At 43.0% G+C, this 26647-nt stretch overlaps 3 long non-coding RNA genes across 3 annotated transcripts in view; 1 reads left to right on the top strand and 2 right to left on the bottom strand.

Annotated features, from left to right (window-relative positions):
* Positions 1-8784, bottom strand: part of LOC140637889 (uncharacterized) — a 32206-nt gene extending 23422 nt beyond the window's left edge. Inside the window, exons 1-2 of the long non-coding RNA XR_012034966.1 lie at positions 8756-8784; positions 8369-8419 (exon numbers count right to left, since the gene is read on the bottom strand). This is a non-coding gene — a long non-coding RNA (uncharacterized lncRNA). The remainder of the gene's footprint in view (positions 1-8368; positions 8420-8755) is intronic.
* Positions 1-26647, bottom strand: part of LOC140637892 (uncharacterized) — an 85232-nt gene that overhangs the window by 51891 nt on the left and 6694 nt on the right. Inside the window, exon 3 of the long non-coding RNA XR_012034969.1 lies at positions 14547-14614. This is a non-coding gene — a long non-coding RNA (uncharacterized lncRNA). The remainder of the gene's footprint in view (positions 1-14546; positions 14615-26647) is intronic.
* LOC140637890 (uncharacterized) lies at positions 896-4202 on the top strand. Its single transcript, XR_012034967.1, has 3 exons — positions 896-1026; positions 2709-2825; positions 2995-4202. It is a non-coding gene; the product is annotated as an uncharacterized lncRNA (long non-coding RNA).

Here is a 26647-nt window from a genome sequence, read left to right as displayed (position 1 = left end):
GTCTGCCCTCAAGTTGGTTATGGTCTACTGGGAGAGACAAATGAGGACATACACAAATAGGAAGAGGCAGTGGAGAATCAGACTAGAGGTCTAACATTTCTCAGAGCAAAAACAGGAACAAGGAATTTAGCTTTATCTCCAACCTCTGCCTTCAATTCCTTCTAGAACTCTCTGCTCTTGATACTTCTCCCTTCTTGTTTTTCTTAAGTAAAGAAATCAAAAGAGTTCAAGTGAAAGTAGAAGGGCCTCTCACTCCATCTTCTTGGCTTCTCCCCTTTTTTTCCTTCCAAGTGCTCGTCTCCCTCTTTCTGTTCTGTTTTGATGCCCTCTGCTCTAACTTTTTGCACTCCAGCCCTATCCCCTCCGCCACCTCCCCACCCTATCAGTCCCCTTCCCCCCAAGAATGTGTGATCACAAACCTGCCCATGCTCTTCACTAGGCTCCAGAGACATAAAAATGAATGTAATCACTATCTAGAGAAAGCTTGTTTACAAAACTCTCTATCTCCTAGGGATCTCTCTTACTTCCATATTATGTTCCTTTTTATTTCTCCCACTCTCTCTTCTCAGACTATTTTTATTTCCATCTCAACTGCTGTTAGAGGCCTCCTATGAGAAGGAAATTATCTATAATGGAACAGGAACATTAAAAGCCTCAGTTTCCTTAGAAATTATTGAACTCATGAGGGGTTCATATTGGGTTTTGAATTTTGGGAACTAAGTTATAAGAAACTTTGCTTTTCTAACCAGATTATTTTAACACTTGCCCTTTCCAGTTCTTCTTTAGATATTGTTTTTTAAACACCTGGCTGCTAGTAATTTCTATAGGTTTCCATCAATAGCAGGTCATGAAGGAAGGCCTATCCAATTGTTAAACTTGAATTAAATATATCCAAGGTAGGAGGCCTAGAAGCAGTTGATACCCACATCTCTGCATGTGCAAGCCTGGATGTGTATTTGGGACAAGATGTTGTGGAGAAGAGTCAGCTGGCCTATGTGATCTGCTGGTACGCAGCCCAAGTCCAAGGTAACACTAACAATAATTACCAGTTTTTGATCATTCATTTATCTATTTGTTTATTCACATAAATATATTCCAAGCACCTACTATGTAGTAGGCACTAAGCTGGATGTTGGGATTTTAACAGTGAACGAGATAGCCATTAGTGACTGCTTCAATGGAATTTTCAGTCCAGCTAGGAATATGGACAATCCAATATGCACAGTAATTCCAACAAAGGGTCCTGTCTGTTGTAGACAAGCACTGGGCTAGGTGTCCATAACACCCTAAGAGCTAAACCCTATCACTCTCCCCAGTTTACATATAAGGAAACTAAGACAAACTCACCCAAAATCACAGAGCTCTGACCTCAGGTCTGTCTGACTCCATAACCAGAGTTCTCATCCACCACACTACCCTGTCTCACACAAAATGGAAAGATGGTACCATGCTTGACATCATAAACTGGCTGTTGTCAGGATTGGGAAAGAATAAAATGAAGCAACATTAACAGTGTCTCGAGCAACTCATCTGCAGGGAGCTCTCTCATGAGAATTAGGAATAAGATAACAACATGCTTTAAAAAGGTCATTCTCTATGACCCGGACCATTTTCTAATTCTATAAGTGAAAAGAATCTCTGCAAAATGAATAAAAGTGATAAAAGAATTGTTTTTAAAAAAGATTCTCACTCATTTCACAAAGGCTGTATTCATATTTCCACGGCTTTGTCAGAAACTCGAGACTAAAAAGAAAAAATGATATAAAGACTAGCTCCCCTTCTTAAGAGGAAAAAAAGAGAGATAGAGACAGAAGAAACTATACATAAAAGTACAGTTAAAAAAATTCTGTCTCCGGCCAAGGTCAGCAGACTGCCCAGATCCAGACAACGCCAACTGGAACCCAAAGTTTGTAAATGCCCCATATCTTACTCCCTGGGATGTGATGGGACATATTTCTACAGCTGTTATTACCATTTGGTGGGTCAGCAAAAAGCAGCTATTCTTTGACTTTTCCTGGGAAGATTTTCTTTTACCAGCAGAAAAGGATAAACCTTAATTCACACAAAAAGAAGAGGTCTCAAGAAGGTGGATTTAAAAAATAATCCACTCTGGCAAAATTTGCTTCATAAAGAATTTTCTGCTACACACTTATTTGCAGTCTATACATGATATTTTAAGATAGCTAGTGTATGGGCTGCTTGTTGGAATGTTCAGATTCTGGTTCCAACTTTGGAATAACTAAAGAGGGTCAATTTTTGCAAGTCATTTTACTTCCCTGGGCCTCAGTTTCCTTTCGTATAAAATGAGAGTATTTGGACCTTATACTTCTCCTTCTAGCACCCATAATCTGTGATCGTATTCCATGAACCCCTACTCGTTAATTACTTATCCTTATCATCTTTCCAACAGAAGTATTCCCATGGGAAACCAGACACTCTGAGAATTTGTAGTAAGTCATATTTACATCTGAGTAAGCAGGCCACCTGGCTTAGATGACCTTCCTCATGCCAGGAGAAGTTTAGGATAGGGCAAAATTCAAGAGAAAATTAAAGATAGTTTGTATAACTTCCAGACCTGGGAAAAAATGGGGTTCATACCAATTAAAGGGAAGGAAACAATATAATATGATCTATATCACAAGGACAGTATTTTTAATATAATATGCTCTTTATACCTTTTACCTCTTCTTCTAACTTATATTTCATAGTGGCCACTCTATACCTTGAGCACAAAGGAAGAAGAGAGAGTGAACTTCAGGCAGGAAGAAGCAATAATGTGTGCGAAGTGGGGGCAGAAGGAAGGGTCCTCCCACTCAACTGAAGAAGTAAGTTAAGATCTGTCCTTCTAGCCCCCAGTGGACTGTGTGAAGCATAAGGAGACAAATGTAGGAGAGAAATGATGGGACATAAATACTGTGAACAATTCTTCCCAGCCAAAGTTCTTGAGACTTAATTGATGCAAAACAAGAATAATATGCCTGTATTATCTCACAGGTCCTCTCCTTAGTGTCTTGCAAGACACCAACCATGATGTCAACCAGCCTGTGTTCTCATCTGCAAGCTCGGTGGAAAAGAACCCACTTCCAAACTCAGATTGTCATCAGTTTTCACTGCCTTGTGGTTGTAAAACTTGAGGCCCTTGTTTCTCTTATTGGCTGATGTCTGCTGGCCCCACAGACCCTAGAGGTTATCCACAGTTTCTAGAGTACATCCACAGTTCCCACATGGGCTTTACCAACAAGGCTACTTCACCAAGTCAGCAAAGAAAGTCTCTAGAGTGAATCTACTAGCAAGATGGAGTCTTCTATAATGTAATGTAATCACAGGACTGATATTGCATCCCTTTGCCATATTCTATTTGATATAAGCAATCACAAGTTCCACCTATACACTAGGGGAGGAGAAAGTAGGAAACACAGGGGGTCACCCTCGAGTCCATCAGCCCCAAATACCAAAAGCAAAGGGCCCCGTCCTTGTCTGAGTCTCTGTGGAAATACTGTCTTGCAGAGTATTGCCCTTACCCCCACACCCAGCATGTAGTAGCCATATCACAGCAAAAACATGATTAGGCTGAGAGAGGCCTAAGCTGGTCTCCTGAAATCTCCTTCCTAGACGGAAAGTATTCAGAAGTTCCTGGATGCTCTAGAGAAGGAACTGGAAAGTAATGGACTTGCTGGATAGTCAGTTTACCAGAGGGGTCATCAAGGTAGAGCAAAATGACCCAGCAGTCACGGGCAGTCCAGGCCAGTAAGCATGTGGAAGTCATAGCCAGACTTCAGAAGGCTACATAGCAACAGCTGGGTCAAAAGAGAGGCCCACCAAGCCATCACCAAACTGAGAGAAAAGAGCTCTCAAGTTTCTAGCAGTAGATGCCAACTGGGCAAACACTAACAATACAGGGAAGGGATAAGATCCGGCCAGGCCAGTGAGGACTCACAGAGTCCCCCAAGAGCCTACAACAAGTTTCCTGGGACCACTCCTCATTGCCATGGCAACAGAATAAACTCCCCCAACTGCCACCTTGAGGGGAAGGATTCTGAAAGCCTGAGCATTTACCTGAAAGAGATGGTTTTAAACCAAAAGGAGACTGACATATTGTTAATTGGCTCATTTAAAGTTCACATTTGTTTCCCTGCTACCTCAGGGCTGAAGGATCTTGAAGAAAATTCAGTCAGTTATAGAGAAATAAAGAAATTACATTTTCTTTGCACAATTGGATTTTGTGAGTAAATTTGTAATCTTGCTACACCTGCTATGTAACAGACACTATACACATATGTTTTCATAGAGTTCTCCCACAATCCTATGAGGTAAGTGTTATTATATTCCCATTCCACAAATGAAGTTGAAACTCTGAGAGGTTAAGTAATTGGTGCAAGGTCACACAGCTGGTAAGTGGAAAAGTGTGTATAGAACCCATAATTGTCTGATTCTAATTCTTACGTTCTATTCACCGTACCTCTGTATTAGTCAGGGTAGGCTAACTCCTGTAACAAGCATTCCCCAAATCTCAGTGGCTTTGCACAATGAAATTTTGATTCTCACTGTCACAGTCCAGTTGATGCAGGTTGATGGAGGAAGGTTTGCTTTATATAATGATTGAGAAACCCACACTCTTTCCACCCTCTGACTCTGCCCTCCTCTAAATCCTGAGTCCTCTCCACTCAGCCAGAAAATACACAAGAAGAGACCATAGAGGGCTGTGTAAGGGTATGGGCCAGCCAAGAAATGGTATACATCACTTCTGCCAACATCTTTAGGCCAGAACTCAGTGAAATGATGCCCCCTAATTGCAAAGATGGGTTGGAAATGTAGTCCCGGTGTATGCCTAAAAGACAAAGGAGTGATATTTGGTAGACACATACTATTCTTGGCCACACCCCGTATACCCATAACCTAAAGGATGTATGCGGCATCTTTGCCACTTTCCTCACTCCAGAAGAGTCAGATTTACCTATCCTTATATCTGAATGTCAAAATTCAGATTAATCTGGTAGTAAAATGGTAAAGATAATAGATGCAGCCAGAAAGCTTAAATTTGACTTCATGACACTGTGTTTCATCACGAGTTAACTATGATCAATTTTGGTTTCATATAAAGGTAACTAGCAGCTGAGGTCCATGTTCTCTGGGTTGTCTGTAGGAAGAAAGTAAGCTCTGGTTGATTCTAGTTGCTTAGTGCAATCATAGAGAGACCAAAGTCTGTGATGTATCCGTGGCTTGGATGTTGATGTTCCTATGGGAAGAAAAATCCAAGACAGCTTTTTTTTTTTTTTTAAACTTTAATCCTAAAGTGGCCCAAAGTGCCTAGGCTTAAAACAGTCTGAGAAAGTAATAATAATAATATGACAACTTAGAGTAGAAGCTACCATGTCATATTGAATATAGTCTTGTATTCCCAAGACTAGGAGGCACTAGAGGAGTGCTTATTGATTTGATCTTACCAGTAAATTTCTTTTAATGGTCATCATACGAACACAGGCTTTAATATGCACCTTTGAGATTAGTACAATACTTTTTGAAACCATTGATGTCTTAAGATAACTTTATGGTTGATAAATATAGAAATGGGATAAATAACTTTCAACTTAGGGATGGTTCCCATGTGTCCCTGACTTAGAATGAGATCAATGATATTTCAGCTGTGCTTTCCGGTGTCCTTCAAAATTTGATGGAGTTGCTGAGGAAACCATGATTTATGGAAGGTAGACACAAGAAGGGCACTGATACCCTACTCTTATTTCAAGCCCAGGGCTTTGTCTTGATCTCTTGAACATATTGGTTTACCATATAATATCTGAAGAAACGATATTGAGGTTAAAATCATTGGTAAATCAATGGACTAAACCATTGGATTTGCTTAGGCATCATGTGTAGCATAAATAATTCTACCTATCTCCCTGTGCCTGAGAAAGGAACAACTGGGCAGGTGATGATGGGCAACTTGGACTCTATCTTTCTCAAAGGCAATTTGGAGAGTGGAAAGGACAAGGATTTGGGAAGCAGACAGCCAAGAGATCAATGGCTCTTATTAGTTGTGTACAATAATAATATGACCTTGCAGGATGGTTATGAAGAATATGCAAGACTGCAGATTTAAAGGGGAGACTATACATTGTAGTGGTTACAAGTATAAGGTAGGGGGTTGGGCTGCCTGACTCTAGGCCCTGCCCCTCACTAGCTGGATAACCATAGGCAACTTAACCTCACTGTTCCTCAGTCTCCTCATCTATGAAATGGATTTAATAATAATATTCACCTCATAAAGTTGTGATAAGGATTAAATGAACCAGTGTCTATAAACCACTTAGCACAGTGCCTGGCACATAGTAAATGTACAGTGATGGCCATTATTACAAATTAGTAATGAAGTTCCAAGCACAGATCCAGATACACAGTGGCATTCAACAAACCATAGCTATGACAATTTTAAGACTAGATCTCTCCTTAGAAAATGTAAAACTAGGGCAGCCCCAGTGGCTCAGCGGTTTAGCGCCGCCTCAGCCCAGGGTGTAATCCTGGAGACCCGGTATTGAGTCTCACGTCAGGCTCCCTGCATGGAGCCTGCTTCTCCCTCTGCCTGTGTCTCTGCCTCTCTCTCTCTCCTCTCTGTGTATTCTCATGAATAAATAAATAAAATCTTTTAAAAAAAAGAAAAAGAAAAAAAATGTAACTAAAGTGAAGAAAAAGGAAGGAGGCATGGGTTGCTAATAGAGAGTGGAAGAGTAATTCTTTCTTAAAGAGTTGAAAATGGGTAGAAAAATTAAACAAATAGATAAGCAAAAGAGTGGAAGTTGTTCATGGGCTTAAGAACAACAGATAGACACCCTGGGGCCAGTTTCGTGCTCAGATTCAGAAATTACCATGTAAGAGGAAAAGCTAAGAAGACTGGCATGACTCAGTGGGCCTTATTCCAAAAAAAGGAATAGGCTCAATAAAATACACTCTTATCAGCTTTATGAACCCATTCCTGTGTCTTACAGGGATGACCACCCAGCTCATAGCCAGATGCTGGCAGGCAGTTGAGACAAAGAAGGCCAAGTAAGGAGGGATGGTTAGCCCAGAAAGGGGTCAACTCTGTAGTCAGGACCTCCGCTTTTCAAATCAGCTCCTCTATATCATTTAACAAGCAAGTGTACAGTATCCAGTTATGCAAGATTCTGCATTAAATAATAGACAAAGAGAATAGCATATATGTAGCTCTTGCTCTCAAGCACCTCAGGATCCAAGACTTATCAGAGAATCCTTTTCCTAGGCATCCCACCAGGCAATAAGATCAGATGTTAACTTTGCAAACTCATGTTTTATCTTCTCAATATAAAAGCCAAGTCCCTCAAATTATCCATTAGAGGCAAAAGAAAAGAAAAAAAAAAAAAAAAAAAAACACCTCACAGTAACTTCTAAAATGCAAACTGATTAATTTCTCAAGTGAATAATTTAAATCTTAGACATGAAATCATTTGGAAAAGAGCTTCTACTTTAAGTAATTTCATTCTGTACCTTTCAACACTAATGCCTGCCACAATTTCACAAAACCTAATGTTTATCCCATCTGCAACATGACTTCAATACCGCCAATCAGAGGAGGCAAAGCTGAGACTAAAGGCAGGGCAGGGTTCCCAACCAATTCCGAAAAGGAAAGAGCAGAGCCAGGGTGCGAGGCAGCCAGGTCAATCCCTTTGTCCTAAGCAAATAGATCCTTATGGGTGAATGGTCAGGGATTGAGATGCTAATCTAGAAGTGTTATCTGGAGACTAAACGGGACTACTCATCTTCAAAATATTTGAGTACAATAAGATCCACCCTGGAGATTACATTTTAATCTATCTTTAATGATCAAAGCCATCATAATAAATGTAAATCATTATTCTATATATAATGTTGTTATATATTAAACAACAATTATAGTTCTGTGGAAGCATAGTCAATAATAGGCATGCCAGATGTATGTAGAGCAGAGAGGTGAGGATCACGGGTTCATATCCTGACTTGGCCATTTATTGCCTATGTGACCTTGACTCATCTCTGCACCTCAGGTTACTAATCTATAAAATGGGAATAATAAAATCACTTATCTCATAGAGCTGAAGCAAGGATTAAATGGTTGATGTGATCCAGGCATATAAATTAATACAGTATCTGACACATAGCACTCTTCCTCTTTACTATTGTCAGACGATACAGCATGAGGTTGTTTGAAAATGCACCATTTTCTTCCTTACATTTCACATTTATGATCCTCTCCAGACCCTTGAGATATGAAAAAGAAAAGTTTTCTGCATGTGTGGCTGTGACCTATTTCTCTAAGATATTGGAATCCAGAACACACTAGACTTGAGCTTAAGTCCCAGTTGTGCCCATTACTTACTGCATGACCTTGGGCAAGATGCTCAACCTTCTGAGGTCTCAGTTTACTCATCTGTGAAGTAGGGATAATAGAATATGTGAGGATTAAATGAATTTCTATACTTAGGTCATTCAGCACAGGACTATTCTATCAATAGTAATATTATTAGAGTAACAAGCTTCACCTGTCTGGCTTCAGGATCCTTTTCTCCAAAATAAAGGCATTAGACTAGATTAATTCTAAGATCTGTTCCAGCATTAACATTTTTTAAATTTCTGAATCTATTGCCACTTTACAGATGCAAAAACTGAGTCACAATTCACAGATAACAAATGCAATGGTTTCCTAGACCATTGCCCTCATAACTAGACTCTAAATAGTTTATCCCGCTTTAATTTACAGTCCTACCAAAAGCCTGGGCCTTTTGAATGTTCAGCTGGAATGTTAATTATGGGAAATTCCAGAATCCGTGGCCTAGAGACAAATTCTCATTTACTCTGTTCCCTGGCACTGGGAACCTTCTTGCCTTGCCTTCAGAACACTGACTTACTTTCCAAAGCCCACGAAACTGGAGCCAGATGGCAGTGTCACCTGGTCCCGGCTGCCTGGGGCCCTCCCAACCCTGCCAGTGCTCAGAGCTCCCTCCCTGGGCCTCCACTTCTTAGTCCTCCTCACCCCAACCCCAGGTCTCAAAGGTAGCTCTAAAGAAAGTCTTGTTTTATACAACTTCCAGAAACACATTCTAAACCCTTTTCTGGGCCTGAGCCACTATGAAACAGGAAGAACTACAGGTTCACTTGTTCCTTATCAGATGTAACCATCATCCATTTTGCTCGCCCCTGTTCTATTTTGGTTTCACTTGTTTTAATGGCAGTGACATTTCGTACACGGTAATGGAACGTTTTACCAGCTGACTCCCCCGTTAGTGTCTTTGACTCCTCTCCCCATAACGGGGAGCACCAAGTTCCCAGGGATGGGATCACAAGGCCCAGGGCTCCTGGAGTCACTAGCTGAGCTGTTTTGCCTCCTCTGCTACCTGACTTCACGACTCCACAGGTGGGTGGGATGCAGAGAAAGGCCATGCTGCTGCTCCACGATGGGAGGCTCTAAACATGTGCTCAGTGGTGGAGGTTCGAGAAGATGGAGGTGCTGACTATTCGGAGAAGGGAGATGGGGTAGGTGCAAAGGATCTTAAAAATCCTCAGAGCATTCAGAAGTTAGAAAAACCAATGAAAACAACCGCAGTATTTCAACTCCCTGACTCCCCCATATTCTTTAAGGCAATGATCTTCCTGGTCCAAGGACAATCCTGAGGGGCAGGATCACTTTCCAGGGCAGAGGCACTAATGAACTCTTGTGGGTGGACCACTGGTGAGTCCAGCATCAGTCAGATCCTACTCAGTTCCTTCAAGTGAAGACAGGATGAGCAGCAAATGGCTGTATGGTTCTTGCCCCTGAACAGTGCGTGGCTTGTCATGAACAGTGAACGACTTTCCAAAATACTTTCAACTTACCCTCATTTTAGAGAAAAAAAAAAAAAAGTAGGCACTCAGGGATCAAAGGATTTTCTTTAGGTTACGTGGCCAGTTCTGCACAAGGAAGAAAAGGATGGCTGGCTCCTGACCACCACCACCACCACCACCACCACCACCACCACCACCACCACGCACCCCACCCCCACCCCCACTGCCCAGGTTCTCTTCCCGGGAGGTCATTGTGCCTGCTTGGTGCGGACATGAATCATCAGGGTTTTAGGCATTGGCCTGACATGCTCAGGTGGGCCTGCCTTCCCTTCCTTCCTGCAGGGAACCAGTAACCTTGACAAGGGAAAATGAATTTTGCTAGGACACCAGCCAGAGTCTTGGAAGCCTTCATTTTTCTCCTCCAAGTACTCAACTCCCAGAGAGCCAAGCAATCTGCCTAGTGTAGCAGAAAGCCATGTCCATTTTTATTTGGAGCTATTTAATACATATTAGCAACATGCCAAGCACTGTTCCATGATCCCCAAGAGCTTTCCTCCCCATTTTGGACTGATTTATGCTAAAACAATTACACACCCTGGAGCTTCACTCAAACACTTGCTGTGAAGGCCACCCCATGGGACCCTGTGATAAGTAAATGTGTTAGAGCAGGATCTCCTTAGCATTTCTAAGGTTAGACACCTCAGCTGCACTCAAAGGCAGATGGGCTTTGCATCAAGTGTGTGGGACATGCATGGGGTTTGGTTGAGGTTTCAGTGTATTGTGCAAAGAGATGCTACTAGAGCCCTAGAAACTCTCTCATTTGAGACTAACTAGCTGCCCAGCTGCTTAGGTCACAGGCACTCTCACGTCCCTCTGGAGGACACACAGAGGCCCTCAGCATGTGAACATCCAACAGCAGGGCCCTCTCTAGTTACCCAAAGGCTTCTACTCCTACAATCTCAAGTGTGTGATTACCAAGAATTGGTTGTGTTGTTGCTTAGACTCTTTCTTCCAAATTTCCTTGTTATTATAATTACGTAATTTTGGTCAATATTATGAAACCTGATGAAATGTGAGTTCTGGGGACAAAAAAAGGCTGTTTCTGTGAAAACTAAACTAGAATAATCTGGAAAGAATAAAGGCTGTTGCTAAAAAAAAAAAAAATTGCTGTTTAATGAGATGTGGCAAAACAATTGTGAATAACTGGGTAAAAGAGTAAAATTCAAAATGGCCCTGCATTCAGATTGCTTCACAGGTGTCTTTCAATTTGCTTCCTATGTTAAAAGAAACCAACTAGAAATCACAGGTATTGAGTTATGGGTGTGGCTTATGCAAAACTACTGGAGAAGATCCAATCAGTGCACCCTTTACTCAAAGAAAAAGCCTTGGCTCTATATTAAAAAAACAAAAAACAAAAAAAAAAACAAAAAACCTGGTAAATGGAAGCTCATTTATATATGCTAAAATAAAATAAAAATATTTAAGAAATAAGTACATAGTTTTCTACAATATTCTTAATTGACTTTTTCAGGCAACTACCTACCAGTCTGAAAAGGGAGATTCAACTATATTAGGAGATAAATGTACCAATTTACAAAATGCCCAGAGAGTGAATTAGACATAACAATGTCCTTCCACAAACCTGAAGGCACTGTCCTCTTTTATTGCTATTCTGGTCTTTGTTCTTTCACTTGTTCATTTCCTGAGTTTATTTATATTTATTTATTTTAAAGTTGGATTTTTAAAAAAAATTTTAAAGATTTTATTCATTTATTCATGAGAGACAGAGAGAGAGAGAGAGGCAGAGACACAGGCAGAGGGAGAAGCAGGCTCCATGCAGGGAGCCTGATGTGTGACTCGATCCCGGGTCTCCAGGATCAAGCCCTGGGCCGAAGGCAGACACCCAACTGCTGCTGAGCCACCCAGGCGCCCCTTCCTGAGTTTAAGGATATCCTGAAGCGCTCTCCTGGAGCACCTCCTGTGAAGGGTACCCTGCGGGGGACTAGGATGTAGGGAGAAGCACAGCGGAGGGCAGCAACCCCAGGAGGCTCATTTTGCCGGGGCTCTCTCCTCTGGCCTCAGCACCCACTTTCCCTTCCACCTACCAGCCCAGCCTGACCCATCTCTCCCTCACCCCATGCACTGTATCCCCCTCAGCTTGACCTCTATGGTCTTCTTCACCTGGAATCTGCTACCTCCATCCTCAGGCTGTCCAAAGCCTGCCCATCCCCCGTGCCACCTCCTCCCCTGCAGAGTCTCCATAGGCAGAGGGGATCCCTTTCCACTGGGACTCCTACAGGATTTCCTATGTGGAAGCATTTTCTTCATGAAATGTATAGTTTTCTGCCTTAGACTTAATCCCCTTCCTAATTTGCAAGGCCACTTTGGTCACTGACCAAGACTTATTCCTTCTGGCATCTCCCCACTGCCTAGTCCAGGGTCTTCTTCATAAATTCTAACGGCTGCTTTAGTTCCTTAAGTGCTACATATAAAGATTAAGCACAGGAGATGATCAAGAAAAAAATACCCGTTGATAGATTATGAATGTGTCTCCTTGTCCCTAAGAAACATTTTTAATTGACTATGCAAACTTCAAAGCATCTTTTATTCACCAGCCAGTTTGCAAGTAATACAATGAGATCTGCTAAAAGGAAAATTCTTTTGGAAGTTTTATTTGTTTGGGAACCTTACATTCTATGGAGATTTTCCTTCCTGCTGGAAAACATCTGGATATAAAATGAAAGAAATTAAGCTTTTCCTCATATTTCTAGAAATATTATTCTTCCAGGGATTTTGTTTATTCTCACATGCCCAGATGGAGAGGTAAGGGACTATGAAGCACATGATACCTCTTTGGAAATTTCAGAACTCTAAAGGCTTTATTCTCCCAATTGCTTTATAAGGGATGTGAATCTGCCTTCTCATAACCTAGGCAACCATAAATGACAATGACCTAAGGAATTACCCAGGACGGCCATGATTCCAAATCATCATAGCAGTTACCCCTATGAACCGAACACATCGATAGGTGTTCAAAATTGCAAGTCTCGGAAATACAATCACTTCCAAAGAAAATAATTGCACTCAATAATGCTCTTTATGTTGTTAATGAGAGTTGGTCGGTCACCGTGCTGATCCAGACTGTCTGCACAGCTTTGGCTACTGTCCATTGCTAGCATGCCACGGAAGTAGATTATGTCTGGGAGGAAATTCGTTTACCGGCCTTTATGAAGGACTTGGAGAGAAGCAAGATCTCACAGTAGAGAGATCACCAGCCAGGGGGCCCAACATCCCAGGCTAATATTTGGTTGTGTCCCTTGTGAGCTATAGATCTTAGTTTCCTCATCTGCTGAACGGGGGAAAGAATATACTCAGAGGGTTGTGATGAGAAATAAGTGAGATATGTGGGTAAAATGGTTTGTGCCTAGATTACCATGGATGTGCTGTTGAATTCCTTACTTTGGTTCGAGTTTTTTGTTCATAAAACATTTGCCTACTCAACTCATTTGACTCTCTTAAGCTCCCTGGAAGAGAGGGAAGACAAAGTCTTTGGGTTGAATTGTCTGAAATGGCTAATACTTGACTATTTTAAAACAGTTTGTGGATCCATCTAAAATTATCCTATCTTAAAGATAAGGAAACTGCAGAACCCAGTAGTTCTGTCTCTTGGCCCATATGTGGTATTCCACCAAAGGATCTGTCACCAAAGACTTGTTCAAAATAGAAAAGACAAACACAGCAAAAGAAACATAGGCAAAGCCTAGGAGCAGACATTCCACAGAAGAAACCTAAGTGGCCACTAAATGCAAAGAAAATGGGCAAACTGACCAGTAATCAAGGTATATAAATTCAAACAAAATGAGATGCTTTTTCCCCACGTCTATTAAATTAGTGATTTTTTAAATGTTACCTCTCAATGTTGTAGAAGATTCAGGGGAATGTATACGCTCATGCATACTGCGTAAGTGTGTGAAGCAGTATAACCTTTCTGAACTTAAATATGTTAAAAATCCTAAAACAGTTCAGGAGTCAGTGTCCAGGAATTTGTCTAAAAATACTTGCAAAGATTTAAAAATCAAAGATTCATATTACAGTATTGTTTACAATATAAAATTGTAAACAACCTAAATACTCAAAATAGAGAAAATAATTAAATAAATTTGGCAACAGCCATATGTTTAGACTCTGCACCATTAAAAAATCATGTTTTAGAAGAATATTTAATTACAAGAAATATTGCATGTTATATGAAGCAAATGAGTAGGTTTAAATGATGTATACAGAGAACTTGAATTCTGTAGTTATACGCACATATAGACATACTCATGCATTGAGAAAACCTAGCAAGAAATAGAAAACAATTTTAATAATTATTCTCACTAGGGTAAGGAAATATGCATTTTTCATGTTTCATATTCCTTTGTAGTTTCTAGATTTTCTTTAGTGAACATATATTATTATCAGAAAACCTTTTTGCAAAATATCAACATTTATAAACCAAAGATTACTTTAAATAAAAGAAACAATTTTCCTAAAGAACGAAAAACTAATCATAATCCTTATGCATCATCTTACCAGACAAAACACTACACTAACATATCAAAAAATTATGCTAAGCAATACAACAAAAACAGAGGTGCTAACCTTCTCACATGTAGAACATGACTGAACCTCACCCAGAAATCAGCAATGGGATGTAGCAGATAAGGAAAAACAAAGATGTAGCTTTAACTCACTCATCAGACCAATGATCAGTGTTATCAAGGTAATGAACATGTGGTTCTTGAGTTCAATGATTGGAAATCTAGAAATTGGTGAAAACAGAAAAGCCAGGCAGTTGAGAAAATTAAAGGACAGAATGGCCATCTATTGAACATATTTGTGGAGCAAAAAGGGCACAAGGTCTCTATTCCACATAGTATGATAGGTTTTTTTTATTGCTATTGTTGTGAGCCTTCATTACTTATTCTTTTATGCTTCACCCACTCCATGATAATGTGGCTCAATCCATGCAGCTTAGTTTGGCCAATGTGCCCATAAATTACCCCCCACCCCTCATAACACATGGGAAGGTCTTCGTGTCAACCTAATCCTAGCTTATACAATCCACCAGCTCCATATTCACAGTGATGACTTCAGAGGTGGGCGTATGACTCAGTTAGACCAATCGATCTTTCCACAGTTCCTGAGAAACACAATTAGTCGGGGGTACCAGTAGCCATCTTGGTATTCATGGATAGAAAGTTCCTGAGAATTAAGCCAAGCATAGGCATGCAAAGAAGAGAAATGATAAACTGGACCCAGCTATTCCCGGAGCTAGCTGTTGCTCATGAACTTATTGTGGTAGTCATTTTGCAGTATGTATGGATATCGAATCATTATGCTGTACATTTTAAACTTATGTAGTGTCATATATTGATATCTCAATAAGCTGGGGGTGGGGAGAACTAAATGTATAGTCATTTACACAGTGCCAAGCACTGAGGAGGCACTGGGCGACAAAGAAGATGAAAATGGTCTCTTCCCCTGTCGTAAAATGACATACAAGGTGCTCTGGGAGCCCAGGGAAAGCCTGAAATTCCCAGGGAAGCTTCACAAAAGAGAGCTTATTTGGGCTGACTCTTGAGCAGAGTCTACTTTTGGACAAGGCAGTAGAGAGCTTTCCGGGGAGAGGGAACAACAGAAGTCTGGAGGTACAGAAGAGCGTGGCATATGCTATCAATGGCCAGAACGTCTGGGTGACTGGAACATAAGTTAACCCATGGCGGGGTGGAGAGGAGGGACTACAGCATTTATGAGAAATGGCAAGTTTTCCATTATATAAACTAATATTTTACAGATATCAGCCAGAAAGATAAGAGAATATCTACATGGATAGCACCAGCAGAGTAGTCAGCCCCTGAATTTCTTGAGCTCCTTCTCTGTGCCAGGTCCTCTTCCAGGTGCTTGGAATACATCGGTGAACAAACCAAAGATGCCTGCCCTTAACGTGCTTACATCCTAATGCAGAGACAATTAACAATGAACCAAATAAATAAGCAAACTAAGAAGATAGATGATAAACAAAAAAACAAAAAACAGAGTAGGCCGTAGGACAGGGTGGGGAGGATCAGGAGTACAGAGGTTGTGGGGACAGATTTTATGGTTCTAACTAGGGTGGTCAGGGAAGTGAGACTTGAAGCAGGTAAGGGACTAGCCAAGCAGACCTGGGAGAAGAGGTTGCAGGCAGGGAAGTAAAGGGTCCTGAGGCTGGAGGACCAGCAGGGAGATCGCGGAATGTGGTGTAGAAGTGAGCAAGGGGAGAGACACAGGAGATGAGGTCAGAGAGCTGATGGAGGGCCATTACGTGGGGCTGTGTGGCGACTCGAAGGACTTTGGCTTCTTCCCTGAGTTGGGAGCATGCTGATGACTTTCTCCAGTGGAGTCAGACCTCAAAGATGTGAGAGGGAAGGGAGAGGGGCCTTGAGTAGATGATGAGGGACTGGCTGGAGATGGGAACACAGGTAGCATATCTACAGGAACCTGTGGACTTTCTCCTTGATGGTTTCAATTTTCTCAGTGAAGTAAGAAGCAAAGTCATTAGCTGGGAGTGATTGTTGGGGGAGGAAATTAGTTAACCGACACAATGAAAGGACCAGCATTAAGGGCCAACTAGAGGTTCATGGTCATGAATTGAAAGTGAGACCTGTCTGTAGCTGTGTGTTTTTCTCCAGTCATATTCAGCTGCACGGATGGAGGAGGAAGAGACTTGGTTTTAACCAAGATTGTGGTTTCGCCAAATGAGTTTGAGGAAATGAGGAAGGGGCAAGGGGGTCAACAGTATATGGCAGGATGTAATTATGATAATTGAGCATGGAATTTAAGCCCAGTAAGAAGAAGAATGAGGACATCAAAGGGGTGAGGGCCAGCGAAAATGTGGAACAATCAATAGAGTATGGTCCTGGTGGCCAAGGGATTGTTCATGCTGGGCTACTACAGAGAAGGAGCTGGTCAGAGAGGACATGGGCGCCAAGAGCAAGGACATTACTTTGAGATTATAGAAGAGCTGTTATTTTGGCAATGGCACAAGAGTGAGTAGCTGAAGAGGGGTAGAATAGTTGGAGATATCATGTCTGGGCTACCAGTGCTAGAGGCAAAGATTCATGGGTCATGGGTGTTTGAAGCCATGTTGAAGGTGAGAATCCCAGAGAGAATTCAAATGAAGAGAGAACAGGGCTGAGCCCAGAGTCCCAGGGGGAGTGACACTGGAGAGAGGGAGAGCAAGCAGGAAAGAGTGGTGTCCTGGAAGCCAACAGACAAACAGTCTGGAGGAGAGAAAGTTTGCCAGCAGAGTCAGATTCCTTAGAAAGGTCAAATAAGTAAGGACCAGACATTTGTCCATCACACTTGGCAGTAACACCTCCTCAGTGAATTTAGTAGCAGCTGGTGGAGTGAGGAAGTGGTAAAAAATCAAGGCAGCAAGCGTGGACCCCAATCTCTTTGAAGAAGCTCAGGAGCAAATCAAGCCAGTTGTTAGACTGTGTCTGCTAGTTACTCCCCCATGGCTATAAGCTGGGCCTACTGACAGGCCCTTCCCTGGAAATACAAAATGAAAAGAGAAAATACAAAATGACTTCACTGCTTTAAATCATGCAGATCAGCATGAGTACAACTGTAAAATTCTGTTGTCAAGACAACTGACAAAGCCTCACAAGCCCATCCCTCACTTCATTCATCTATCACCTTGTTCTATGCCTGCAGGCGGGCGCTTGCCTTCATTCCGATGCTGTTACATAACCCTGATTTAGATGAGGACCTGCCTATTTCGGACACAGTGAAACCATTATTATATTTTGGAGTGGACAACTGTCCATTTGAGGAAGTGGTAGTGAAGAGGACCTGAAGTAGGAGATGCAGGGATAACCATGACCCAACACACTAGACAGCCCACTGACAATCCCAGGTGGGCGCAGATGACTTGAAGAATTCAGCCCTTCATCAAATATAAATATATATACATATATATTTATATTTGCAAGCAACCCTAAGAAATTCAATTGATGACAGATATCCTTGATGAGCTCTGAATTATCTCTGGCAGATGAGAAGGTAACGTAAATGACCCAATTTCACATACCTGTAAGTGTCAGAACCAGGACTAGAATATAGGTCTATTTGACTCCGGGGTAGTAGTGTGTAAAACCTGGAGGCAAACTCCATGCGTGCCATGCTCTGTTCAACTACTACTCCAGATATCCACACTGGAGTAGTGATGCATCCCAAATAGAGACTTGAATAAGCCAATGCAGGTGAAAAAGAACTAAAACCCAAGATGGGAACGTCTTCTAATCCAGAAGGTCTTAAACACTTAGCCTCTGTTTTTCTCAAATGTGTTCAGTTTGTACAACCACACTTGTGTGGGGTTTTTTTTTCCTGTTTTTTTTTTTTCCTCTCTAATTTTAATACTATAGCTATTCTGTGTCATGGTGTGGACACCCTTGGGTTCATCTTGTTTTGAACTCTCTGTGCTTCTTGAACTTGGATGTCTGTTTCCTGCCCCAGGTTAGCAAGTTTTTCAGCTATTATTTCTTCAAATAAGGTTTTTGTCCCTTTCTCTTTTCTCCTTTGGGATCCTTATAATGAGAGTATTTGTTTGCTTGATGTTGTCCAAAAGATCTCTTAACCTATTCTCATTTTTAAAATCCCTTTTTTTTTAAATAAAAAATAAATAAATAAAATCCTTTTTTTTTTTTTTTTTTCCGGGACACCTGGATGGCTCAATGGTTGAGCCATCTGCCTTTGGCTCAGGGTATGATCCCGGATTCCTGGGACCGAGTCCCATATTGGTTCCCTGCAGAGAGCCTGCTTCTCCCTCTGCCTAGGTCTCTGCCTCTCTCATGAATAAATGAATTCAAAAAACCTTTTAAAAATAATAATAATAGAATTCTTCTTTTCCTTTTTGCTGTTCAGCTCGACTGCTTTCCATAGCCTGTCTTCCAGATTGCTGATCCATCCTTCTGCATCCTACTGTTGATCTCCCCTAGTAGTTTTCATTTTGGTTATTGTCTGCAACTCTGGTTCCTTTTCATATTTTCTCTGTTGAAGTTCTCACGGAGTTCTTCTACTCTTGTCTCCAGCCCAGTGGGCATCTTTACAATCATTAAACTCTTTATCAAGGGTATTGCTTATCTCTGTTTCATTTAGTTCTTTGTGGTTTTTGTCTTGTTCTTTCATTTGGAGCACATTCCTCTATTTCCCCATTCTGCTTCACTCTCTGTGCTTGTTTCTGTGAATTAGGCAGAACAGCTACTTCTTCTAAACCTGAAGGAATGGTCTTGTGTATGGTTGTCCCCTGTGTAGACTGTGTGTGCCTGGTGACTCTGGCTGGCTGGCGCTGTGGCTGGCATGGGCTGGGGGGTCCCAACGGGGCACTCTGTGCTAAGGCTGCCCTGGTGTGATGGCTAGAGCTGAAGTAGGCATGTGCCAGGGGTTCCTGGGGTTCTCCACACAGAGGGCACCCTGGCAGGATAGTGGAGGCTGAAATGAATGCAAGCTGCTGTGTCTGCTGGGTACAGGGGGGGTACCCAGGCAGCACAGCAGCAGCAGGGATAAAACAGAGCCCCAGAGGGCTCCAAGCCAGCGGTGCCCTAGTAAGCCATCTGGAGCAGAAGTGGTGCCAGGCATAGAGTGTTCCAGAGTGCCTTGTGCCTGTGTCACCTTGGTGTGAGAGCTGGAGCTGTAGTGAGCACTGACCGGGCCCGTGTGTGCCTCGCTGAGGCAGCCTATTGGTTGAGACACCCAGCATCCTGCTCCTGGCCACTCTACCCATTGTCAAAGTGCAAGGGGGAGTAAAGCACGGCACTGGCCAGCCCCTCTGACCCCCACACGGTCCCACCTGCTCCTTCCCTGCGGGCGGGGTCCTAGGGCTGGTCACTCTCTTTATAATTGCTCTTTTAAACCCTGGCTTTTTCCCTGCGCCCCAGGACCTCCCGGCGCCGCTGGGCAGGGGCCAGACGCACCTGCTGGGGCCCCGCAGTCCTGTCCCCACCTGGCCCGGATCGCCGGCCCCAGGGTCGGGGTGCGGGGTCCCCTCTGTGCCACATCTCTGGCTCTTGCTGTTCTCCGTGGGGTCCCTCTGCCCGATGCTGTGCAGGAGCTGGGGCCCGCCCTCGGTTCTTCCGGAGGAACCGCTCTCTAAAGAGGGTCAGGCTGGGTGCAGGGGCGGAGGGGCAGGGCGAGCTCAGGGCCTTGCTCTCGGAAGAGTCCCCTTCCGGTGGAGCCCTGTGACCTGCACCCCCCGCCCCCCATCCTTCAGGGAGCGCGTGGACGTCCTTCCACTTGCCTCCAGCAAGCAGGGCCGGGGCACCACCGGGCGGCCTGGAACCCACGCCGGGCTGGGCACGCGCTGCTGCCCCGTCCCTTTGCCCGTTCACCTTTGGCCTCGGCCCGGAGGACCCCGCTTGGCTCCCCCGGGAGCATCGGGGGCATCGGGGGCATCGGGGCGGGGACGCCGCGGACTCCCGAGTCTCATGCATTTAACAGCCGCGCGTCCTTAGTCGGGTTAGGGCCGCAGCCCTTCCAGCGGCCTCTATAGGAGGAGGCCGAGCACAGCATGTAATTGCAGCTTTTTTTTTTTTTTTTTTTTTTTGAGGACTTTCAACCCTGCCATGAACTAAATCATTTTATCAGTTTTTTTAAAAAAAAAATTTTTTTTTGCACTTGTCCCATTAAACTACAGAACTGGAACATACTCATGAATGGTTTCTTTCTGCTTCCACTCAAGGAGTTCCTGACATAACAAAAACTGGTAATTAACTGGCTCGGAGACTTTTACAATAGCCTCTTTAAACCCGCCGGGGCGCGGGGCCTGGCAGGGTCGACCCCACGCTGCCCGTGGCACCGCGGCGCCCCCAGCTCCTGGCCGCCCCCCGCGGCCCGCCAGGCCCTCCGCCCGCGGGTCCCCTCCTCCGCTAGGCCGCTCCCCCCCCCCTTGACCGCAGCCCCCCGCTGCCCCCCACCCCCGGGCGCTGCACTCCCCAGAGCTGGGGTCCTTCCAGCCTCGCAGGACGTGACCCGGGGCCGCCGTCGGGTCCCCGCAATGCGGCTGCGAGGCCTCAGTCGGGGAGAAGGTCACCTCGCCGTTGGCTCTCCCAGTCAGAGGTCACAGAAGTGTCATCTGTCCCCCCGCGTCCGCTTTCCCCTGCCAGCCTTGGCAAGAACGGCACCAAGGCTTTCTGCAAATAATCCAGTCAGTTCAACAAATTTACACAAAAGCCCCCTGAGTGGTTTTTCTGTTTCCAAATTTGCCCACACTACCCCCGCCTCCGTTTCCACAAAGCGGCCAGAAAGCTCTCTGACAGGGTAAGGAATGCCCCTCCCTGAGGTTCCCGCTGCCCTTAGGGTAAATCGGATCCCTTCCCGGGGCCGCATTGCCTGGGACGTGCCTACCTGACCAGGTTCATCTCTTGCAATTGTCCTCAGGTTGACTTTGCTCCCACGGCCCCTCTGCCCCTCACGCCAAACTCCTTTCTGCTTCGCCGGCCTCTGCATCAGCAGCATCCTCAGCCTGCGGTGATCATCTGCACTGGGCCAGTTCCTTCCTGCCTTCAAATCTCAATTCTGAAGTCAGCTCTCCCGGGAGTGCTTCCCTGACCACCCACCCCACGCACAGAACCTGTCATCCCATCACATACCCCCATTTTATTTTCTAATAACAGCCTTACTCTGTAATTATTACTACAACCCTTTGCTCCCTGGTACTTGTGTTTCACTCACAGAATGGAAGGCCCTCTCAAGCGGGGACCCCATTTATCTTGTCATATCTACTCTATCTGGCACAGAGAAGATGCTCAGGGAAAGTTTCTCAAATGAAGTTGTGATAGGAGCTATGCTAGACGCTGAAACTATACTGATGACCAAGGACCTGCCATCTGGTATCCACAACCTAGAGGAGGAGACAGATAGAAAAATACCATTTAAATCAAGAGCACTTTGACAGTGCAGTGGTGGAGTCTTGCATGGAAGCAGAGCCCTGCCTTCCGGTTAAACCCGCCTTCAGATTAAACCACCGTGGCATCTCCAGAGCAGGGATAGGTGATCTTTGGCAGAGATTTGGTTCTAAGACTCAATGACTCTGCCCTGAAGTTAAACACCAAAAACTAAACTGAAAAGAAGGTGGTTCCTGGTTAAATACACCAACCCTGTTACTAACTCACCCTGCTGTGCAAATTTATTAAAGCAGTCTCCAAATAAACAAGTCCTAAAACTAATCAGGAAGTGGAAAAGCATAAAAATAATCCCCAGCCCACAACACACACCCATGAAAACAAGAAATAAAGAAAAATGTTCTATATAAAACCCATGGGGCCTAACTCTGTCCTCAATTAGTGGTGCAGGCTGCCAGCTGAAGTCAATGGAGGTTTTCAGTCCAATAATAGAGGCAGGATTTGGGGCCCACTATGCATTGCATTCATTTTTAGGTAATAAATCAGGAATGTCAAGTGGGTGTGCATTGGCCTTCCTGACATGGTAATTAAACTGAACGGTACTATCTTCCACACTGAGATCCACTTGAGCTCGTAGCAACCAAGGTGGTTCTGAAGTGTGTGTCTGTGTGTGTGTGTGTGTGTGTGTGTATGCAGGAAGAGCATGGGTCATGTTGGACATCTCTGGGTGGGGAAAAGAACGCTTCCAGCCAAAGCCAGGCCTATGTCCTGCCCAGGATTGGCTATGTAATTTGTGGGCTGCAGGGGCAAAATGGAAATGCCCCATGTTCAAAAATAATTTAAAATTTCAAGATGGGGACAAACAGAGCATTAAGCCAAATCCAAGGCCCTTTGGAGCAGAGTCATGAAAACCTGCACAGGTTGCTCATCCATGAAGCTAGCCCTGACAGTAGGAATAATTCTGGAAAAGAAACTTGGGATCAGGTTTAAAGCTCTCCATCAGTATCACAGCTGATAATTTTGAGCATTTCCCATGTGCCAGGAACTGTTCTAAGTACTTTACGTATATTAACCCCTTTATTCCTCAAAATAGGCCCATAAGAAAAGAAATCTAATTATCCCCATTTTATGTTAAAGAATCTGAGCTGCTGAGGTCATAAGGCTTGAAAGCAGCCATGCTGAGATTTGAACTCACAGAGTGAGATCCTAAACACCTTCTCACCCTGTTAGTCAATGCACATGCCATTCCATGTTTTTCTCATTCTCAAGCCCACCCATGTCTCTTGAGACCCAGTCTCATCACAATCAGGGACTGTCGGAACTGAAATACCCACTCTGTGGCTTGCTACTTGTGAGGCTTTATGCAGCCTTAAACAAGTACCTTGACCCCTGCCAGTTTCCTCATCTGAGTAAAAGAGATTAAAAGAGTTCCTATTTCATAGTCTTTTGTAAGAACTTATTGAGTTACTTGAAATAAAATGTCAGGTGCATTGAAAGTACTAACAAATGTAGCTGCTAAATAAATGTTATTATTACAATTATGATAATGATTCGCAAACCTTACATAGAAGATGGCAAGCTTATTGCTCCTACTTGCTCTTTTCTCCTATGTGCTGGAATTTCTAGTAATAAAATTACTAAAGAACTATAACCTATCATATTTTGCCTAGAAATTTACCCATGAGCCTGACAACAATAATTATAATAGTAGTAGCTACCATGTATTAAAACGTCATACACCAGGAACATTACATAAATTATTTATTCTTTAAAACCTAATAAAGGCTGTCAAGACGGTTAAAGAGAGGAAGAATTGTCTTCTTGACAAATGATGTCAGGACAACTGGATATCTATCTATGTACAAAAGAATAAAAGTGGAACCCTACCTCACACCATGTACAAAAATTCAAAATGGATTAAACACAGTGTTCTAAACATAAGAGCTGAATTACCAAACTCTTGAAAGAAAACATAGGAGTAAAACTTCAAGACCTAGAGTTAAGTAGTGGTTTCTTAGATATGACACCAAAAGTGCAAGTTACAAAAGAAAAAAATAAATTGGACTTCACCAAAACTAAAAGCTTTTGTGCTTCAAATGCCACATTGAGAAAGTGAAAAGACAACACACAGAATAGGAAAAAAAAAAAAAAACATTATAAATCATGTATCATGCAAAAGGACTTGTATCCAGAATATATAAAGAAGTCTTAAAATTCAACAATAAAAAAGCAATCAAACCAATGAAAAATCAGCAAAGCAGGGGTGCCTGGATGGCTCAATTGGTTAAGCATATGCCATCAGCTCAGGTCACGATCTTGGGGTCCCAGAATCAAGCCCTGCATTGGGCTCCTTGCTCAGCGGGGAGTCTGCTTTTCCCTTTGCCCTTCACCCTGCTCTCATACTCTCTCTTTCTCTCTCAAATAAATAAAATCTTTTTAAAAAATCAGCAAAGCGGTTTAATAAGTATTTGTCCAAAGAAAATATACAGGTGACCAATAAGTACATGAAAAAATGTTCAACAACACTAGTCATGAGGGACACGCAAATCAAGATCACAATGTGATACCATTTCACACCTACTAAGATGACCAAGGTCAGAAAGACACAGTAACAAACGTTATTAGGATCTAAAAAAATTGGAAGCCTCATTTTTCGCTGGCAGGATTATAAAATGGGGCAACTACTTTGGAAAACAGGCAAATCCTCAAAAAGTTAAGCACAGAGTTTGTAGATGATTCAGCAACTCCATCATAGGCATAGACCCAAGAGAAATGAAGACATATATCCATACACACCTTTGTGCACCAATGTTCGTAGCATTATTCATAATAGTTGAAAAAGTGGAAATAACCAAAATGCCCATCAATATATATCAGATGAATAGATAAAATATGGTATATTCACACCATGGGAGATTATTCAGGAAGAGAAAGGAATGAAGTACTGATGCATGCTACATCATGGATCAATCATGAAAACATCATATAAGTAAAAGAAGCCAGTCATAAAAGATGAGACATTGTATGTATATGAAATGTATATGAAATGTCTAGAATAGACAAATCCAGAGACAAAAACTAGATTAGCAGTTGCCAGGAGTTGGGGGAAAGGAGAAACGGAGAGTGATTACTAAGGTGTATGAGTTTCTTTTGCAGGTGATGGAAATATTCTAAATGTTCTAAAATCAGGTAGTACTGACGGTTGCACACTGTAAGTATATGAAAAACTGCTGAAATAACTTTAATAGGGCAAATTTTATGGCACGTAAATTATATCCCAATAAATCTGTTATTAAAACCAAACCCCCCAAATTCTAATGAGGTCAGTTTCATTTTCCCTATTTGGTGGACAAGGGAAGTGAGATTCAGAGTGGGTGAGTAACTTGCTCAGGGTCAAAGAGCAAGGCAGGAGGGACTTCTATTTAAACCCCCATGCTGCTCATTTCCACTTCTATGCCTTCACCAAACGGCTGCGGCTGCGAAGCTTTGGAAAGGAGAAAAATTCCTCCTCGAAAGAAGGAAGAAGCTCTGCCACAGCTGGCTTAAATCTGAGGTCATTTAATTCAATCCTCATTTCCCCAGGTCCTTTACTGCCCGCTGGATCCCAGGTCCCCGGCAGATGGGTGTGTGGCAAGGCACATGAGAAGCCTACGAAAGGTCATAAACCTTATGTCAGTGCGACCACCGACCCAGACTGTGGCCCCCTGGCTCTGATCGAGAAGTCTATCCCAACAATCGATAGTAATGGCAGAGGTTCAATTCAATTGCTCACAAATCCCCATCCATCATTAGGACAGCAGAATGACAGCCCTGGCCTTGCTAGGACCTAGTTTTTCCCATTCACGGGCTTAATGCAAGTAGATGGTCCTTTCACCCTTAATGATTCCCCATTTCGGAGCACTGAAGCTTCTCCTGAAGTAGTACCCGATATATACTCCTATTATTTATTGTACATTGTATTTACCATGTGCTATATGTCATAATTATCCGTTAACCTGTCTTCCTCTACTCCCTCCTCTGCGATTCTTAAAGGACTGTGTTCTATTCATTTTTAAAGTTCCCACATCATGGAAACTTCCCATCACTTATTAATAAAAACTCTAGTTCCATTTCCTGTGTGTATACCCTGTGCCAGGCTCTGGGCTAAGGTTTTACAAGCCTGATCACATTTTGATTCTCCCAACAACCCTATGAGAGAGAGACTATCACAACTCCCATTTTACAGCTAGCAAGTGGCACCCCAATAAATCTCTTTGAATTTCTCTGGAATTCATTCTTGGTCACTGTGAATATTCTTCTTTCTGGTTCCCAGACACGGAAAAAGGCATGGGCTCTATTTTCACTGACTTCGATCATGTTGTATCCACCTGGCAAAGAGAGATGCCAGGCAGGGTGGTGGCAACTAGAACATAACAGATGAACAGCATTCTCTTGGATTTGCTCATAAACACCATCCCAGGGGTCAGCTGCCTAAATTCCAATCTTCCCATTCAGAAGGCACGTTTATACAGTTGTGCACTTGAGAATGACCTTTGTTAAAACGTCTATTACTAGACGAAAGCAAAGTGAGAAATGATGTTGCGTTTTCAAAGTCTGAGTCATTTAGTTGAATGCCTTTCTTTTTCTTTTAGGTAGAGGTCGGAATTTCCTACGATCTGGGGTTATTTTTCTGACTAGGGGCTATGGCACCCGCAGTCTGACAGTTGGTAACAACTTTCTGGAGTTTAGGAGATCACTTTCAGCGACTAAGCCAAATCATAAAAAATGGAGCTGTGTTCCTCTATTTGCAACTGGCTGGTTGAAGAATTTGAGGTGCTTTGCCTCCATCCCAAGCACTCATAACATTGATTTTTAAAACCCGCTATCCACTTCAAAATCCATCAGCCAGGGCTTGAAAAGGAATATCCTCAAGT

The sequence above is a fragment of the Canis lupus genome, chromosome 8 (assembly GCF_048164855.1).
Source record: "Canis lupus baileyi chromosome 8, mCanLup2.hap1, whole genome shotgun sequence".
Classification (NCBI taxonomy): Eukaryota; Metazoa; Chordata; class Mammalia; order Carnivora; family Canidae; genus Canis; species Canis lupus.
This window is presented reverse-complemented; position numbering and strand designations above follow the sequence as displayed.